This window comes from Cyanistes caeruleus, chromosome 1 (genome assembly GCF_971803275.1).
Source record: "Cyanistes caeruleus chromosome 1, bCyaCae1.hap1.1, whole genome shotgun sequence".
Classification (NCBI taxonomy): domain Eukaryota; kingdom Metazoa; phylum Chordata; class Aves; order Passeriformes; family Paridae; genus Cyanistes; species Cyanistes caeruleus.
Window position 1 is genome coordinate 150,581,081 of NC_141701.1, and position 7,582 is coordinate 150,588,662.

The following is a 7,582-nucleotide window of genomic DNA, read 5'->3' on the forward strand; positions in this document are numbered from 1 at the left end:
ATTTCCTGCAGGACAGAGGCGAAAGGGCAGCGTTTTAGGGACTCGCTGGGACAGCCCAGCAACAGGAGGGGGCAAAAACCCCACCAGGAGTGGGTGTGGGGGACAGGCTGTGGGGACAAGGTGGGTCAGAACTGTTCCTCAAGGGCCCATCCCACAGCTGAGTTCTAAATGGAATATGGGGATTCAGGAACGGGAGGTTGACGACTTATCAGCGTGGCACACTGGCCAGGAATTCCTTCCCAAAGGCATCAGATCAATAGTAGGTTTATTTATAACCTCCCAGGCAGGAGCTGTTACAATGGAAAACCAACAGCAAGTTAACAATCCTACGTGTGTCCCTTCACCTTGTATATACACAGGTTATATATTTCCCCACCTTTTAACCTCATGAATACACACTGTGTGCAGGAATCACCTGAGCTGCCAATCCATCACGTCTCAGAGGCTCAGGATCATAATTTCTACACTTACAAGTAAAATCTTCAGGTTTTTAAAAGCAATTTCCTGAGAACTGAGTCCACTTGCCAGTTCTTACTGGCGAATAATTTTAAATTTTAAACTGATTTCAGCTAATGGTAGAAGAGCTGCAGCAGAGCCCAGCGGGCTCCCCCACAAACACTTCAAGTATCAGGAGTGAACTGCAAGATACGCTTATTTTTGGCAGTAAACAAAGCAGATAAGGTGCTGCATAGTCCAAGGCTCTGAAGACATGGTGATAGGTTGTGTTAAATCACTTTTCAGGGCACAAAACCACCTCCAGGGCAGCAAAAGGGAGTTTTAGCTGGGATTTGAAAGCAGGGCTTGAAGAGAGTCACAGAATTGCAGAATGGTTTGGGTTGGAAGGGACCTTAAAGATCATTTTGTCTCATCCCCCAGGAATTGTCCAAGACCAGGTTGGACAGAGCAACCTGGGATAGTTGGAGACATCCTTGCCCATGGCAGGGGGTGGAATGAGATGAAGTTTAAGGTCCCTCACAGCCCAAACTATTCTATGATTCTATTAAAATTAATAAAATTACAGGATTGAGGAGAAAAAAAGATTTAAGGTGCTACCTGAAGTCCCTGTGCATTGGCTGGAGAACTTTATCCCATGTTAAACTCTGTGAAAAACTCTTAAACTCTTAAAGACCGTGCCCATTGTGCTTGTTCTTCCCTCTCTTCTGAAGGTGGTTTGAAGTTTTAGCTGTACTTCAAAGACTTGCCAAAGACACAGGAACGTGCCCAGGGTGTTAGCAGCAGCTCTCAGCACACCTTTGAGTCAGCAGGATTTGATTTCTGAGCAGGATCACTTCCACTGCTCCACAAACTGGACATCAACACACTGCAAGGTCTATCCCCAGCCCGTAATTTGGAATAAACCAGTGTCCATCTGGAGCAAACCAAAATAAATTCAGTGTTCCCAGCCCTCCACCACACCAGCTGGACTGCATTTCCCTTCACTCTGCAATTGCCAGAGGCACGAGGTAGATTTTTATGGGGTTAAACGAGCAGTGCCTCTCCTGTAACATCTTGGTGGATTTGAGGAAGATCTCAGATACTTCATGGTCTCCACCTCACCTCAGGGTTTGATTTCTGTAAGGGACCACCTGTATATAGCAGAATTGCAAAGTGACTCCACCAATGGCCTGGGCTTAGCAACACTTCCAGGGAAGAAATTTCCCCAGTATTCAAACTAAACCCCTCTGGCACAACTTGTAATTCCCTCTCCTCCTGTCCCTGTTCCCTGGGAGCAGTTCCAGATCCCCCCCAGCTTCCCCCTCCTGTCAGGGAGTTGTGCAGAGCCAGAAATTCCCCCTGAGCCTCCTTTTCTCCTCCTCTGCTCACCCTAACTCTCCTGACATGAGTTGGATTGTCTGAGTTAACCTAAAAGTCACTAAAAATTAAAATGAGAGAAATATCTCCGGTACCAATGAGTTGTTAACCTGTTCAGGAACTCCAGCTTGTCATGGATTCAAAATAAAGGAGCATCTTAAAATGATGAGCTAATAAAAGTTCTAATTTATAGAAAGAATGGTGAAAGGCTTGAAAAAACCCCTGAATTTGGATGAAAACAAATAAAATGTCATTGGGCACAACACTGGTCCTTTTCTCTTTGAAATAAAAACTGAGAGCTTTTCCTTAAGTGTGTTTTTTCCCCACAACAAACATCAGGAAGATGTGCTAGAAACAGAAACTTGTGCAGTTTTAAAATATAGGAAAAATAAAAATCCTTTCCTTGAATTTGGAAGCTCCAAACTCGCTCATCCAAACGCTTCACTTGGAAACAAAGGGATGCCAAAGAGAATTAACCAGAATTTACAGCACAGAAACAAGCTGTATTTGGGTTTTCTCCAAGAAATCAATTTAAATTATTTGAATTGTAATAAGTAGCAAGGCCTGAGGCGTTATTTCAATATTCCTCTGAAGTATAAGATCTTTTTTGCATAAAAAAGCAGGTTTTTATAAAAGAAAAAATTATTCTGGCTTCTCTCTGTGGGAGAATTTAATTTGATTTTTTCCCCATGTGATACTGCACAAGAATTTCAAAGCTGACATCATTTATTTCTCAGTATGTTTACTCAGTTTTTACAACTAAAAAACCCTGACGCTTTGTCAGAAAAAATAAAATTCAATAAAAATCAATGCTAATAAAAACTTCACACAGAAATTAAGTTAAAGAAAATGAGATATTTTTTTCCCTACCCCATCTAATTCTGATGGGGAAGAACACCTAATTCTGAGTTAAACTTCACGAGCAGTTCCCTAAGGCACTTTTATTATGAGGGAACAAATTTCCCTAAAATGTTAACTTATACCTGGCAATGTTAATTGGGAAAGTCATGGAGGACACAAAAAATTAATATATAGAGGCAAATTAAGTATCACATTGATTTAAAAAAAGAACAGAGGCCCTAGGTTATTTTTTCTTCAATTCCTAACTGGATTAATTTTTCTTAAAATGCCTTTTTTTTTAGTATTTCAGGACAAAAAATTTTTTGAACAAACAAGGTTGAAGTGACAAGGCTTCTAAGAAAAAAACATATAGATGCTCCTTTTTATTCTATGCTTCTCTGAGCTTCTCCACCCTTAACATTAAACCTTTTTCTATATTGCTAAAAAATACCTAAATTTTAAACTTCCTGCTGTGGTTGAACCCTGTATATCCCAAACATTTTGTCAGGATGCCTGGAGATGTTTGAGGAGTGGACACATTCGTGCATTCCATTGTGGATTTTTGCTGGAGGAGCTGCTGATCCCAAATCCACCTGTTCTTCCCAGTAATCCCCAAATCCTCACCTGAGCAGTGTTTCCCTGGCATTAAGAACTAGATTGAAAATAAAACCCCATTAAATAAAAGGTTAGAAAGACATTTCCTAAATTTTGGGATGACGGAGCTCTAAGCCTTACTGAAGCCTCAAGGGTTTTCTGAAAATCAGATTTTCAGTAAAAATATGGCTGTGATGGCAAAATCTCTGTGGTTCTTTTGGGCCAATCCTTCCATTTTGACATTAAACCTTCAATAACTGCAGAGTGAATAAAGCTCTGCACCTGCTTTACATCACAATTCCAAACTGTCTACAGATCTCTCACAGAAGACAGTACCCAAAAAAAAAACCCCTGCTAGAAATAAACATTTTACAACTTATTTTGCACTGGGGGCAATGCAATTGCCACAGAAAAGCACAACATTTGGTATTAAAAAATATATAAAAATATATATGAATATCTAAAAAATTTAGCCCACAGAAGATGTGGACTCCCCATCCCTGGAAGGGTTCAAGGCCAGGTTGGATTGGGCTCTGACCAAGCTGAGAAATAGTTCTATTAATAAAACAAACAAATAAACAACCACAGCACAAAGCAAACAAAAACCCACCAAAAAAAAAACAAACAAAAAAACCCCCAAAACAGGGAAAAAACAAAAAAGTTTTTTCCCCCAAAAAGGTAAAAAGTTTTTACTTTTTCCAAAAGGAAAATCAAACAAAAAAATACCCAAAAAACCCACCCCAAAACCAAAAACCCCCCAAAACAATGAACCATCCCAAAAAAACCAAATGAAAAATCCAAACATAGAATCCCAGAGTGGTTTGGGATGGAAAGGACCCTAAAAACATCATTTTTCTCCCCCTCTTTCCACCTTCCACTACCCCAGGGTTACTCCAAGCCCCATCCAACCTGCCCTGTGTAAAAAACTCACTCATCCAAGAGCAGGACACCAGGAGTCTGATGATTTTCCTCTTGAAATGTCTTTTACTGTAGAAACTTGTTCCCTTTTGAAAAGTTACCTGCCTGCAATGTCCATTTTGAGGTGTTTGGGCAGCGCCACGGGTGTCACCGAGACGCTCCGTGGTCACACACATCCATCTCTTCCCTGGTTCCAGCTGAGGAAGATGTGTCAGCACGGATAAAACCATCCCATTCCCTCATCCCAAGCATTCCCCAGACCTTGCCCAGTGAGTGACTCAGCTCATCCCACTTTTTCTGCCTCTCCAGCTCACCCACCATCATCAGAGTCACCATTTCCCTTTTTGCCAATGTGTGACCGGTGGCAGCGAGGGCTTTGCCCAAAAATAAAGCTTTCATGGCCACGTTGTTATTGGGTGAGGTGAGTTCTGCTTTCCAGGGAATTCCAAACTGAATTCCTCTCTGTGACTCACCTTGGACATGCTGGAGAAGCCAATAGAGGCGTTCAACCTCTAAATTCTTCCAAAACCCTGCGATCCCAGCACAATCCAACCAGAATCACTGAAAAGCTGAATCTGCCAGTGACAGTCTCAGCAAAGTGGCTATAAAGACTTGATACGTAAAGGAAAATTTGGATTAAAGTGTGACAATCAGTTTTTTATCATTAATAAAACTATCTTAAATATTTTACTTGCATGCAAATGACCTTGAATTATTTTTTACGTTATTTGAACACATAGAAATATTTTGTTGTTTGGGTTTTTTTCTTCATTTCCCTCTGGAAGGAAAAGATCCCTCAGGAAAAACAGGAGCAAGCACTGAGGTTTTTATTCAAGTGTGCTCTCCTCAAAAGGCCCCATTGATCTCCTGATGAATATTTATATTTTTATTTATACAACTACTGGCTGTAGTCAGTGTCACTTACAGATCTTCAGTGTGATTATGTCCTAACAGGATGCACATCCACACTTGAAAAATACAAAGTGCCTGCACAACAGATTTATAATCCTAGAAAGGCAATTTCTTTCCACGTCAGAAACAGAATCCAGCCCTTAAATCTTCCTCAGCTGGAACACAAATCAATCACAAGATGATTAAGCACCCAGGAAAGCTCTCACTCACACACATTTACACCCCAGAATAGCTTTGCTTCACAACTGCTGCCAGAAGTTGTCTTTAAAATCCAATTTGGATGCTCAGCCTGAATTTTGAGATGATTCTGATTAAAGCAAAACGTAACTTGGTTTATGATAAATGATTCTTTTGCTGAGCAGAGGGAAAAGAGTTCTCTCTTGGGCTCAGCTGAGCTGCACCGACCCTGGGGCAGAAACAGCTGCACAAACAGGACAAGAACATTCAGCAGAATTTCAATCACAGAATCACTGGGTTGGGAGAGACCTCCAACATCATCGAGTCCAACCCAGCCCCAACACCTCAACCAGACCATGGCACCGGGTGCCACATCCAGTCTTTTTTTAAACACATCCAGGGATGGTGACTCCACCACCTCCCCAGGCAGAACATTCCAGTACTTTATTATTCTTTCCTTTTTCCTAATGTCCAACCTGTATTTCCCTTGGCACAGCTTGAGGCTGTGACCTCTCGTTCTGTCAGTGCTGCCTGGAGAAAGAGACCGACCCCAGCTGCCCACAGCCACCTTTCAGGGAGCTGTGGAGAGTGATCAGCTCACCCCTGAGTCTCCTTTTCTCCAGGATAAACACCCCCAGCTCCCTAAATCATGAAAAAACAAACAGAAAGTCATGAACATCATTGCCAAGGGCCGTTCGTCCCCCACACGGGATAAACACGTGTGAGGTCTCAGAGGGGGACGTGGGACAAGGACTTGTTCTGGTACAGAAAGAGGGAATGGCTTCAGATTGAAAGGGAGAAGGTTTAGATGGGATATTGGGAAGGAATTGTTCCCTGTGAGGGTGCCCAGAGCAGCTGTGGCTGCCCCTGGATTCCTGGAAGTGTCCAAGGCCAGGTTGGACGGGGCTTGGAGCAGCCTGGGATGGTGGAAGGTGTCCCTACCATGGCAGGAGCGGCACTGGATGAGCTTTAATGTCCCTTCCCACTCAGTTCATACTTGGATTCCATGATCTGCAAGAAGAGTGGAGTAACTCTCTCTGAAGGTTTGTGAGGGCTGAGAAAACACCCAAGAGTGAATTCCAGACACGCCTCCATCCCCATTTCCTCCTGGTGACACCATTCATTTGAGTACCCTGATAAAAACCTTGACACGAGCCAGACAGATTTCATTTCCCCCATTAACAGCTGTGACTTCCTCTGTTTAATCCCTCTTAAAGAGCTGTTTGTTCTTCTGGACATTGAGTTTGAATTGCCTGTAGCCTCCTCTGTGCCAGGGATCTACCTGGGTAACAAACCCATCTTTTCCATTAAAATTTCCTTTACAACAGGTCAGCTGCCTGTTGAAAATGGAGTTCAGAATTAAGAAAACAACACCCCACCGATTCAGCCAATCCTCTAAACCCACTCATTTTTGTTTGAACTTCTGATACATCTTCACCCATCTTATTTTTCATATCTAAGTGATTACAGCTCGAATCCTCGAGCTTCCAGGGTCACCCTGGTGCAATTTTATTGATTAAACTCAACCACACCTTGAATTCTTCCCCATTTGCTTCAAGAATGGTAAAAGCCACCCTGAAAAGCCATGAGGAACTAAGGGAACTCTGTCATTCAACAGGTTCTGTAGCACAGCAAGAACAGAGGTGAGGAACAGCTCCTGAGAGGGAGGAAGCTGTGGATTTATAGAAGAGGATGAGCTGAAAATCTGAATGCAACAGAGCCTGAGATTCAAAACCCACCAGAGGACACTGCATCTTCTAATTATTGATGAGAGATTATTCCAGGCTGTGCTGGACAGGGTTTGGAGCAGCCTGGGATAGTGAGAGGTGTCCCTACCCACGGCAGGAGGTGGAACAAGTTGAGATCTAAGGTCCCTTCCAGCCCAAACCATTCTGGGATATAACCAAGTGATTTCTCATAGCTCTGAAATCCATCTACATCCCTCAAACCAACATTTCTCAGCAAAGTTCAAGCTGTGTGCTATCATAAATGCTTTCTGTAAGTCAGAATGTCCCCACAGCTCCTTCAGCCATGACCTACCTGAGGCACAAGGATCTGGGAATTCTCTACCACAAGCAAGAGCAGAAACTTTTTTATTATCTTTTTTATTTTTTTATTATATTTTATTTATTTATTTTTATTTATTATTTTATTTATTTATCTTTTATTTATTTTTTATTATCTTTTTTTCTTTCCCCATTTATCTAAATTCCCTGCTTCTGCAAACCAACACTCTTTAATTAAATATTTAACTAACTAACCTGATTCATCAGCTCCAGATCATCCAGTCTCCTCAGCAAGTGGAAAGAGTTGGTACTGTGGAAACACA